Genomic DNA, 13,347 nt, shown 5'->3' with positions numbered 1-13,347 from the left:
GTAAAACTCTTAAAATACGCAATTAGAGTTTCCAGAAATGATTAAAAACTTATAAGAAACCCTTGAAATAAAAGTTTGTAGATTCTTACTACATTTCCTGCTGTTTTCAATCACGGACATGACCCGTGAAAAGCAGGGAAATGACCAGAAAACTGATAATATTTACAACTCCGGCCACTTTAGCGAGCATTTTGACTTGAATTTGCTTTCAAATATTAGGAATTCATGTTTATACAGCTCACCATTAGTGTAGAAAGACTGTAAGTGAGGACTATACTGCTAATGTTTACAATTGAGGCCGAATTTCTCTAGCGTCTTTTTGGTGAATCAGTTACTATCCTGCCGGTTCCATTACATACTTGTAAGAAAACTGTCTAATTGTGGTAAAACTCTTAAAATACGCAATTAGAGTTTCCAGAAATGATTAAAAACTTATAAGAAACCCTTGAAATAAAAGTTTGTAGATTCTTACTACATTTCCTGCTGTTTTCAATCACGGACATGACCCGTGAAAAGCAGGGAAATGACCAGAAAACTGATAATATTTACAACTCCGGCCACTTTAGCGAGCGTTTTCACTTGAATTTGCTTTCAAATATTAGGAATTCATGTTTATACAGCTCACCATTAGTGTAGAAAGACTGTAAGTGAGGACTATACTGCTAATGTTTACAATAGAGGCCGAATTTCTCTAGCGTCTTTTTGGTGAATCAGTTACTATCCTGCCGGTTCCATTACATACTTGTAAGAAAACGGTCTAATTGTGGTAAAACTCTTAAAATACGCAATTAGAGTTTCCAGAAATGATTAAAAACTTATAAGAAACCCTTGAAATAAAAGTTTGTAGATTCTTACTACATTTCCTGCTGTTTTCAATCACGGACATGACCCGTGAAAAGCAGGGAAATGACCAGAAAACTGATAATATTTACAACTCCGGCCACTTTAGCGAGCGTTTTCACTTGAATTCGCTTTCAAATATTAGGAATTCATGTTTACACAGCTCACTATTAGTGTAGAAAGACTGTAAGTGAGGACTATACTGCTAATGTTTACAATTGAGGCCTAATTTCTCTAGCGTCTTTTTGGTGAATCAGTTAATATCCTGCCGGTTCCATTACATACTTGTAAGAAAACTATCTAATTGTGGTAAAACTCTTAAAATACGCAATTAGAGTTTCCAGAAATGATTAAAAACTTATAAGAAACCCTTGAAATAAAAGTTTGTAGATTCTAACTACATTTCCTGCTGTTTTCAATCACGGACATGACCCGTGAAAAGCAGGGAAATGACCAGAAAACTGATAATATTTACAACTCCGGCCACTTTAGCGAGCGTTTTGACTTGAATTTGCTTTCAAATATTAGGAATTCATGTTTATACAGCTCACCATTAGTGTAGAAAGACTGTAAGTGAGGACTATACTGCTAATGTTTACAATTGAGGCCGAATTTCTCTAGCGTCTTTTTGGTGAATCAGTTACTATCCTGCCGGTTCCATTACATACTTGTAAGAAAACTGTCTAATTGTGGTAAAACTCTTAAAATACGCAATTAGAGTTTCCAGAAATGATTAAAAACTTATAAGAAACCCTTGAAATAAAAGTTTGTAGATTCTTACTACATTTCCTGCTGTTTTCAATCACGGACATGACCCGTGAAAAGCAGGGAAATGACCAGAAAACTGATAATATTTACAACTCCGGCCACTTTAGCGAGCGTTTTGACTTGAATTTGCTTTCAAATATTAGGAATTCATGTTTATACAGCTCACCATTAGTGTAGAAAGACTGTAAGTGAGGACTATACTGCTAATGTTTACAATTGAGGCCGAATTTCTCTAGCGTCTTTTTGGTGAATCAGTTACTATCCTGCCGGTTCCATTACATACTTGTAAGAAAACGGTCTAATTGTGGTAAAACTCTTAAAATACGCAATTAGAGTTTCCAGAAATGATTAAAAACTTATAAGAAACCCTTGAAATAAAAGTTTGTAGATTCTTACTACATTTCCTGCTGTTTTCAATCACGGACATGACCCGTGAAAACCAGGGAAATGACCAGAAAACTGATAATATTTACAACTCCGGCCACTTTAGTGAGCGTTTTGACTTGAATTTGCTTTCAAATATTAGGAATTCATGTTTATACAGCTCACCATTAGTGTAGAAAGACTGTAAGTGAGGACTATACTGCTAATGTTTACAATTGAGGCCGAATTTCTCTAGCGTCTTTTTGGTGAATCAGTTACTATCCTGCCGGTTCCATTACATACTTGTAAGAAAACTGTCTCATTGTGGTAAAACTCTTAAAATACGCAATTAGAGTTTCCAGAAATGATTAAAAACTTATAAGAAACCCTTGAAATAAAAGTTTGTAGATTCTTACTACATTTCCTGCTGTTTTCAATCACGGACATGACCCGTGAAAAGCAGGGAAATGACCAGAAAACTGATAATATTTACAACTCCGGCCACTTTAGCGAGCGTTTTGACTTGAATTTGCTTTCAAATATTAGGAATTCATGTTTATAAAGCTCACCATTAGTGTAGAAAGACTGTAAGTGAGGACTATACTGCTAATGTTTACAATAGAGGCCGAATTTCTCTAGCGTCTTTTTGGTGAATCAGTTACTGTCCTGCCGGTTCCATTACATACTTGTAAGAAAACGGTCTAATTGTGGTAAAACTCTTAAAATACGCAATTAGAGTTTCCAGAAATGATTAAAAACTTATAAGAAACCCTTGAAATAAAAGTTTGTAGATTCTTACTACATTTCCTGCTGTTTTCAATCACGGACATGACCCGTGAAAAGCAGGGAAATGACCAGAAAAATGATAATATTTACAACTCCGGCCACTTTAGCGAGTGTTTTGACTTGAATTTGCTTTCAAATATTAGGAATTCATGTTTATACAGCTCACCATTAGTGTAGAAAGACTGTAAGTGAGGACTATACTGCTAATGTTTACAATTGAGGCCGAATTTCTCTAGCGTCTTTTTGGTGAATCAGTTACTATCCTGCCGGTTCCATTACATACTTGTAAGAAAACTGTCTAATTGTGGTAAAACTCTTAAAATACTCAATTAGAGTTTCCAGAAATGATTAAAAACTTATAAGAAACCCTTGAAATAAAAGTTTGTAGATTCTTACTACATTTCCTGCTGTTTTCAATCACGGACATGACCCGTGAAAAGCAGGGAAATGACCAGAAAACTGATAATATTTACAACTCCGGCCACTTTAGCGAGCGTTTTCACTTGAATTTGCTTTCAAATATTAGGAATTCATGTTTATGCAGCTCACCATTAGTGTAGAAAGACTGTAAGTGAGGACTATACTGCTAATGTTTACAATTGAGGCCGAATATCTCTAGGGTCTTTTTGGTGAATCAGTTACTATCCTGCCGGTTCCATTACATACTTGTAAGAAAACTGTCTAATTGTGGTAAAACTCTTAAAATACGCAATTAGAGTTTCCAGAAATGATTAAAAACTTATAAGAAACCCTTGAAATAAAAGTTTGTAGATTCTTACTACATTTCCTGCTGTTTTCAATCACGGACATGACCCGTGAAAAGCAGGGAAATGACCTTAAAACTGATAATATTTACAACTCCGGCCACTTTAGCGAGCGTTTTGACTTGAATTTGCTTTCAAATATTAGGAATTCATGTTTATACAGCTCACCATTAGTGTAGAACGACTGTAAGTGAGGACTATACTGCTAATGTTTACAATTGAGGCCGAATTTCTCTAGCGTCTTTTTGGTGAATCAGTTACTATCCTGCCGGTTCCATTACATACTTGTAAGAAAACTGTCTAATTGTGGTAAAACTCTTAAAATACGCAATTAGAGTTTGCAGAAAATATTAAAAACTTATAAGAAACCCTTGAAATAAAAGTTTGTAGATTCTTACTACATTTCCTGCTGTTTTCAATCACGGACATGACCCGTGAAAAGCAGGGAAATGACCTTAAAACTGATAATATTTACAACTCCGGCCACTTTAGCGAGCTTTTTGACTTGAATTTGCTTTCAAATATTAGGAATTCATGTTTATACAGCTCACCATTAGTGTAGAAAGACTGTAAGTGAGGACTATACTGCTAATGTTTACAATTGAGGCCGAATTTCTCTAGCGTCTTTTTGGTGAATCAGTTACTATCCTGCCGGTTCCATTACATACTTGTAAGAAAACTGTCTAATTGTGGTAAAACTCTTAAAATACGCAATTAGAGTTTCCAGAAATGATTAAAAACTTATAAGAAACCCTTGAAATAAAAGTTTGTAGATTCTTACTACATTTCCTGCTGTTTTCAATCACGGAAATGACCCGTGAAAAGCAGGGAAATGACCAGAATACTGATAATATTTACAACTCCGGCCACTTTAGCGAGCGTTTTGACTTGAATTTGCTTTCAAATATTAGGAATTCATGTTTATACAGCTCACCATTAGTGTAGAAAGACTGTAAGTGAGGACTATACTGCTAATGTTTACAATTGAGGCCGAATTTCTCTAGCGTCTTTTTGGTGAATCAGTTACTATCCTGCAGGTTCCATTACATACTTGTAAGAAAACTGTCTAATTGTGGTAAAACTCTTAAAATACGCAATTAGAGTTTCCAGAAATGATTAAAAACTTATAAGAAACCCTTGAAATAAAAGTTTGTAGATTCTTACTACATTTCCTGCTGTTTTCAATCACGGACATGACCCGTGAAAAGCAGGGAAATGACCAGAAAACTGATAATATTTACAACTCCGGCCACTTTAGCTAGCATTTTGACTTGAATTTGCTTTCAAATATTAGGAATTCATGTTTATACAGCTCACCATTAGTGTAGAAAGACTGTAAGTGAGGACTATACTGCTAATGTTTACAATTGAGGCCGAATTTCTCTAGCGTCTTTTTGGTGAATCAGTTACTATCCTGCCGGTTCCATTACATACTTGTAAGAAAACTGTCTAATTGTGGTAAAACTCTTAAAATACGCAATTAGAGTTTCCAGAAATGATTAAAAACTTATAAGAAACCCTTGAAATAAAAGTTTGTAGATTCTTACTACATTTCCTGCTGTTTTCAATCACGGACATGACCCGTGAAAAGCAGGGAAATGACCAGAAAACTGATAATATTTACAACTCCGGCCACTTTAGCGAGCGTTTTCACTTGAATTTGCTTTCAAATATTAGGAATTCATGTTTATACAGCTCACCATTAGTGTAGAAAGACTGTAAGTGAGGACTATACTGCTAATGTTTACAATAGAGGCCGAATTTCTCTAGCGTCTTTTTGGTGAATCAGTTACTATCCTGCCGGTTCCATTACATACTTGTAAGAAAACGGTCTAATTGTGGTAAAACTCTTAAAATACGCAATTAGAGTTTCCAGAAATGATTAAAAACTTATAAGAAACCCTTGAAATAAAAGTTTGTAGATTCTTACTACATTTCCTGCTGTTTTCAATCACGGACATGACCCGTGAAAAGCAGGGAAATGACCAGAAAACTGATAATATTTACAACTCCGGCCACTTTAGCGAGCGTTTTCACTTGAATTCGCTTTCAAATATTAGGAATTCATGTTTACACAGCTCACTATTAGTGTAGAAAGACTGTAAGTGAGGACTATACTGCTAATGTTTACAATTGAGGCCTAATTTCTCTAGCGTCTTTTTGGTGAATCAGTTAATATCCTGCCGGTTCCATTACATACTTGTAAGAAAACTATCTAATTGTGGTAAAACTCTTAAAATACGCAATTAGAGTTTCCAGAAATGATTAAAAACTTATAAGAAACCCTTGAAATAAAAGTTTGTAGATTCTAACTACATTTCCTGCTGTTTTCAATCACGGACATGACCCGTGAAAACCAGGGAAATGACCAGAAAACTGATAATATTTACAACTCCGGCCACTTTAGCGAGCGTTTTGACTTGAATTTGCTTTCAAATATTAGGAATTCATGTTTATACAGCTCACCATTAGTGTAGAAAGACTGTAAGTGAGGACTATACTGCTAATGTTTACAATTGAGGCCGAATTTCTCTAGCGTCTTTTTGGTGAATCAGTTACTATCCTGCCGGTTCCATTACATACTTGTAAGAAAACTGTCTCATTGTGGTAAAACTCTTAAAATACGCAATTAGAGTTTCCAGAAATGATTAAAAACTTATAAGAAACCCTTGAAATAAAAGTTTGTAGATTCTTACTACATTTCCTGCTGTTTTCAATCACGGACATGACCCGTGAAAAGCAGGGAAATGACCAGAAAACTGATAATATTTACAACTCCGGCCACTTTAGCGAGCGTTTTGACTTGAATTTGCTTTCAAATATTAGGAATTCATGTTTATACAGCTCACCATTAGTGTAGAACGACTGTAAGTGAGGACTATACTGCTAATGTTTACAATTGAGGCCGAATTTCTCTAGCGTCTTTTTGGTGAATCAGTTACTATCCTGCCGGTTCCATTACATACTTGTAAGAAAACTGTCTAATTGTGGTAAAACTCTTAAAATACGCAATTAGAGTTTGCAGAAAATATTAAAAACTTATAAGAAACCCTTGAAATAAAAGTTTGTAGATTCTTACTACATTTCCTGCTGTTTTCAATCACGGACATGACCCGTGAAAAGCAGGGAAATGACCTTAAAACTGATAATATTTACAACTCCGGCCACTTTAGCGAGCTTTTTGACTTGAATTTGCTTTCAAATATTAGGAATTCATGTTTATACAGCTCACCATTAGTGTAGAAAGACTGTAAGTGAGGACTATACTGCTAATGTTTACAATTGAGGCCGAATTTCTCTAGCGTCTTTTTGGTGAATCAGTTACTATCCTGCCGGTTCCATTACATACTTGTAAGAAAACTGTCTAATTGTGGTAAAACTCTTAAAATACGCAATTAGAGTTTCCAGAAATGATTAAAAACTTATAAGAAACCCTTGAAATAAAAGTTTGTAGATTCTTACTACATTTCCTGCTGTTTTCAATCACGGACATGACCCGTGAAAAGCAGGGAAATGACCAGAATACTGATAATATTTACAACTCCGGCCACTTTAGCGAGCGTTTTGACTTGAATTTGCTTTCAAATATTAGGAATTCATGTTTATACAGCTCACCATTAGTGTAGAAAGACTGTAAGTGAGGACTATACTGCTAATGTTTACAATTGAGGCCGAATTTCTCTAGCGTCTTTTTGGTGAATCAGTTACTATCCTGCCGGTTCCATTACATACTTGTAAGAAAACTGTCTAATTGTGGTAAAACTCTTAAAATACGCAATTAGAGTTTCCAGAAATGATTAAAAACTTATAAGAAACCCTTGAAATAAAAGTTTGTAGATTCTTACTACATTTCCTGCTGTTTTCAATCACGGACATGACCCGTGAAAAGCAGGGAAATGACCAGAAAACTGATAATATTTACAACTCCGGCCACTTTAGCTAGCATTTTGACTTGAATTTGCTTTCAAATATTAGGAATTCATGTTTATACAGCTCACCATTAGTGTAGAAAGACTGTAAGTGAGGACTATACTGCTAATGTTTACAATTGAGGCCGAATTTCTCTAGCGTCTTTTTGGTGAATCAGTTACTATCCTGCCGGTTCCATTACATACTTGTAAGAAAACTGTCTAATTGTGGTAAAACTCTTAAAATACGCAATTAGAGTTTCCAGAAATGATTAAAAACTTATAAGAAACCCTTGAAATAAAAGTTTGTAGATTCTTACTACATTTCCTGCTGTTTTCAATCACGGACATGACCCGTGAAAAGCAGGGAAATGACCAGAAAACTGATAATATTTACAACTCCGGCCACTTTAGCGAGCGTTTTGACTTGAATTTGCTTTCAAATATTAGGAATTCATGTTTATACAGCTCACCATTAGTGTAGAAAGACTGTAAGTGAGGACTATACTGCTAATGTTTACAATAGAGGCCGAATTTCTCTAGCGTCTTTTTGGTGAATCAGTTACTATCCTGCCGGTTCCATTACATACTTGTAAGAAAACGGTCTAATTGTGGTAAAACTCTTAAAATACGCAATTAGAGTTTCCAGAAATGATTAAAAACTTATAAGAAACCCTTGAAATAAAAGTTTGTAGATTCTTACTACATTTCCTGCTGTTTTCAATCACGGACATGACCCGTGAAAAGCAGGGAAATGACCAGAAAACTGATAATATTTACAACTCCGGCCACTTTAGCGAGCGTTTTCACTTGAATTCGCTTTCAAATATTAGGAATTCATGTTTACACAGCTCACTATTAGTGTAGAAAGACTGTAAGTGAGGACTATACTGCTAATGTTTACAATTGAGGCCTAATTTCTCTAGCGTCTTTTTGGTGAATCAGTTAATATCCTGCCGGTTCCATTACATACTTGTAAGAAAACTATCTAATTGTGGTAAAACTCTTAAAATACGCAATTAGAGTTTCCAGAAATGATTAAAAACTTATAAGAAACCCTTGAAATAAAAGTTTGTAGATTCTAACTACATTTCCTGCTGTTTTCAATCACGGACATGACCCGTGAAAAGCAGGGAAATGACCAGAAAACTGATAATATTTACAACTCCGGCCACTTTAGCGAGCGTTTTGACTTGAATTTGCTTTCAAATATTAGGAATTCATGTTTATACAGCTCACCATTAGTGTAGAAAGACTGTAAGTGAGGACTATACTGCTAATGTTTACAATTGAGGCCGAATTTCTCTAGCGTCTTTTTGGTGAATCAGTTACTATCCTGCCGGTTCCATTACATACTTGTAAGAAAACTGTCTAATTGTGGTAAAACTCTTAAAATACGCAATTAGAGTTTCCAGAAATGATTAAAAACTTATAAGAAACCCTTGAAATAAAAGTTTGTAGATTCTTACTACATTTCCTGCTGTTTTCAATCACGGACATGACCCGTGAAAAGCAGGGAAATGACCAGAAAACTGATAATATTTACAACTCCGGCCACTTTAGCGAGCGTTTTGACTTGAATTTGCTTTCAAATATTAGGAATTCATGTTTATACAGCTCATCATTAGTGTAGAAAGACTGTAAGTGAGGACTATACTGCTAATGTTTACAATTGAGGCCGAATTTCTCTAGCGTCTTTTTGGTGAATCAGTTACTATCCTGCCGGTTCCATTACATACTTGTAAGAAAACGGTCTAATTGTGGTAAAACTCTTAAAATACGCAATTAGAGTTTCCAGAAATGATTAAAAACTTATAAGAAACCCTTGAAATAAAAGTTTGTAGATTCTTACTACATTTCCTGCTGTTTTCAATCACGGACATGACCCGTGAAAACCAGGGAAATGACCAGAAAACTGATAATATTTACAACTCCGGCCACTTTAGCGAGCGTTTTGACTTGAATTTGCTTTCAAATATTAGGAATTCATGTTTATACAGCTCACCATTAGTGTAGAAAGACTGTAAGTGAGGACTATACTGCTAATGTTTACAATTGAGGCCGAATTTCTCTAGCGTCTTTTTGGTGAATCAGTTACTATCCTGCCGGTTCCATTACATACTTGTAAGAAAACTGTCTCATTGTGGTAAAACTCTTAAAATACGCAATTAGAGTTTCCAGAAATGATTAAAAACTTATAAGAAACCCTTGAAATAAAAGTTTGTAGATTCTTACTACATTTCCTGCTGTTTTCAATCACGGACATGACCCGTGAAAAGCAGGGAAATGACCAGAAAACTGATAATATTTACAACTCCGGCCACTTTAGCGAGCGTTTTGACTTGAATTTGCTTTCAAATATTAGGAATTCATGTTTATAAAGCTCACCATTAGTGTAGAAAGACTGTAAGTGAGGACTATACTGCTAATGTTTACAATAGAGGCCGAATTTCTCTAGCGTCTTTTTGGTGAATCAGTTACTGTCCTGCCGGTTCCATTACATACTTGTAAGAAAACGGTCTAATTGTGGTAAAACTCTTAAAATACGCAATTAGAGTTTCCAGAAATGATTAAAAACTTATAAGAAACCCTTGAAATAAAAGTTTGTAGATTCTTACTACATTTCCTGCTGTTTTCAATCACGGACATGACCCGTGAAAAGCAGGGAAATGACCAGAAAACTGATAATATTTACAACTCCGGCCACTTTAGCGAGTGTTTTGACTTGAATTTGCTTTCAAATATTAGGAATTCATGTTTATACAGCTCACCATTAGTGTAGAAAGACTGTAAGTGAGGACTATACTGCTAATGTTTACAATTGAGGCCGAATTTCTCTAGCGTCTTTTTGGTGAATCAGTTACTATCCTGCCGGTTCCATTACATACTTGTAAGAAAACTGTCTAATTGTGGTAAAACTCTTAAAATACGCAATTAGAGTTTCCAGAAATGATTAAAAACTTATAAGAAACCCTTGAAATAAAAGTTTGTAGATTCTTACTACATTTCCTGCTGTTTTCAATCACGGACATGACCCGTGAAAAGCAGGGAAATGACCAGAAAACTGATAATATTTACAACTCCGGCCACTTTAGCGAGCGTTTTGACTTGAATTTGCTTTCAAATATTAGGAATTCATGTTTATGCAGCTCACCATTAGTGTAGAAAGACTGTAAGTGAGGACTATACTGCTAATGTTTACAATTGAGGCCGAATATCTCTAGCGTCTTTTTGGTGAATCAGTTACTATCCTGCCGGTTCCATTACATACTTGTAAGAAAACTGTCTAATTGTGGTAAAACTCTTAAAATACGCAATTAGAGTTTCCAGAAATGATTAAAAACTTATAAGAAACCCTTGAAATAAAAGTTTGTAGATTCTTACTACATTTCCTGCTGTTTTCAATCACGGACATGACCCGTGAAAAGCAGGGAAATGACCTTAAAACTGATAATATTTACAACTCCGGCCACTTTAGCGAGCGTTTTGACTTGAATTTGCTTTCAAATATTAGGAATTCATGTTTATACAGCTCACCATTAGTGTAGAAAGACTGTAAGTGAGGACTATACTGCTAATGTTTACAATTGAGGCCGAATTTCTCTAGCGTCTTTTTGGTGAATCAGTTACTATCCTGCCGGTTCCATTACATACTTGTAAGAAAACTGTCTAATTGTGGTAAAACTCTTAAAATACGCAATTAGAGTTTGCAGAAAATATTAAAAACTTATAAGAAACCCTTGAAATAAAAGTTTGTAGATTCTTACTACATTTCCTGCTGTTTTCAATCACGGACATGACCCGTGAAAAGCAGGGAAATGACCAGAAAACTGGTAATATTTACAACTCCGGCCACTTTAGCGAGCGTTTTCACTTGAATTTGCTTTCAAATATTAGGAATTCATGTTTATACAGCTCACCATTAGTGTAGAAAGACTGTAAGTGAGGACTATACTGCTAATGTTTACAATTGAGGCCGAATTTCTCTAGCGTCTTTTTGGTCAATCAGTTACTATCCTGCCGGTGCCATTATATACTTGTAAGAAAACGGTCTAATTGTGGTAAAACTCTTAAAATACGCAATTAGAGTTTCCAGAAATGATTAAAAACTTATAAGAAACCCTTGAAATAAAAGTTTGTAGATTCTTACTACATTTCCTGCTGTTTTCAATCACGGACATGACCCGTGAAAAGCAGGGAAATGACCAGAAAACTGATAATATTTACAACTCCGGCCCCTTTAGCGAGCGTTTTGACTTGAATTTGCTTTCAAATATTAGGAATTCATGTTTATACAGCTCACCATTAGTGTAGAAAGACTGTAAGTGAGGACTATACTGCTAATGTTTACAATTGAGGCCGAATTTCTCTAGCGTCTTTTTGGTGAATCAGTTACTATCCTGCCGGTTCCATTATATACTTGTAAGAAAACGGTCTAATTGTGGTAAAACTCTTAAAATACGCAATTAGAGTTTCCAGAAATGATTAAAAACTTATAAGAAACCCTTGAAATAAAAGTTTGTAGATTCTTACTACATTTCCTGCTGTTTTCAATCACGGACATGACCCGTGAAAAGCAGGAAATGACCAGAAAACTGATAATATTTACAACTCCGGCCACTTTAGCGAGCGTTTTGACTTGAATTTGCTTTCAAATATTAGGAATTCATGTTTATACAGCTCACCATTAGTGTAGAAAGACTGTAAGTGAGGACTATACTGCTAATGTTTACAATTGAGGCCTAATTTCTCTAGCGTCTTTTTGGTGAATCAGTTACTATCCTGCCGGTTCCATTACATACTTGTAAGAAAACTGTCTAATTGTGGTAAAACTCTTAAAATACGCAATTAGAGTTTCCAGAAATGATTAAAAACTTATAAGAAACCCTTGAAATAAAAGTTTGTAGATTCTTACTACATTTCCTGCTGTTTTCATTCACGGACATGACCCGTGAAAAGCAGGGAAATGACCAGAAAACTGATAATATTTACAACTCCGGCCACTTTAGCGAGCGTTTTGACTTGAATTTGCTTTCAAATATTAGGAATTCATGTTTATACAGCTCACCATTAGTGTAGAAAGACTGTAAGTGAGGACTATACTGCTAATGTTTACAATTGAGGCCGAATTTCTCTAGCGTCTTTTTGGTGAATCAGTTACTATCCTGTCGGTTCCATTACATACTTGTAAGAAAACGGTCTAATTGTGGTAAAACTCTTAAAATACGCAATTAGAGTTTCCAGAAATGATTAAAAACTTATAAGAAACCCTTGAAATAAAAGTTTGTAGATTCTTACTACATTTCCTGCTGTTTTCAATCACGGACATGACCCGTGAAAAGCAGGGAAATGACCAGAAAACTGATAATATTTACAACTCCGGCCACTTTAGCGAGCGTTTTGACTTGAATTTGCTTTCACATATTAGGAATTCATGTTTATACAGCTCACCATTAGTGTAGAAAGACTGTAAGTGAGGACTATACTGCTAATGTTTACAATAGAGGCCGAATTTCTCTAGCGTCTTTTTGGTGAATCAGTTACTATCCTGCCGGTTCCATTACATACTTGTAAGAAAACGGTCTAATTGTGGTAAAACTCTTAAAATACGCAATTAGAGTTTCCAGAAATGATTAAAAACTTATAAGAAACCCTTGAAATAAAAGTTTGTAGATTCTTACTACATTTCCTGCTGTTTTCAATCACGGACATGACCCGTGAAAAGCAGGGAAATGACCAGAAAACTGATAATATTTACAACTCCGGCCACTTTAGCGAGCGTTTTGACTTGAATTTGCTTTCAAATATTAGGAATTCATGTTTATACAGCTCACCATTAGTGTAGAAAGACTGTAAGTGAGGACTATACTGCTAATGTTTACAATAGAGGCCGAATTTCTCTAGCGTCTTTTTGGTGA

This window comes from Myotis nattereri (assembly GCF_964212035.1).
Source record: "Myotis nattereri genome assembly, chromosome: 8".
Classification (NCBI taxonomy): Eukaryota; Metazoa; Chordata; class Mammalia; order Chiroptera; family Vespertilionidae; genus Myotis; species Myotis nattereri.
Note: the sequence above shows the minus strand (reverse complement) of the source record.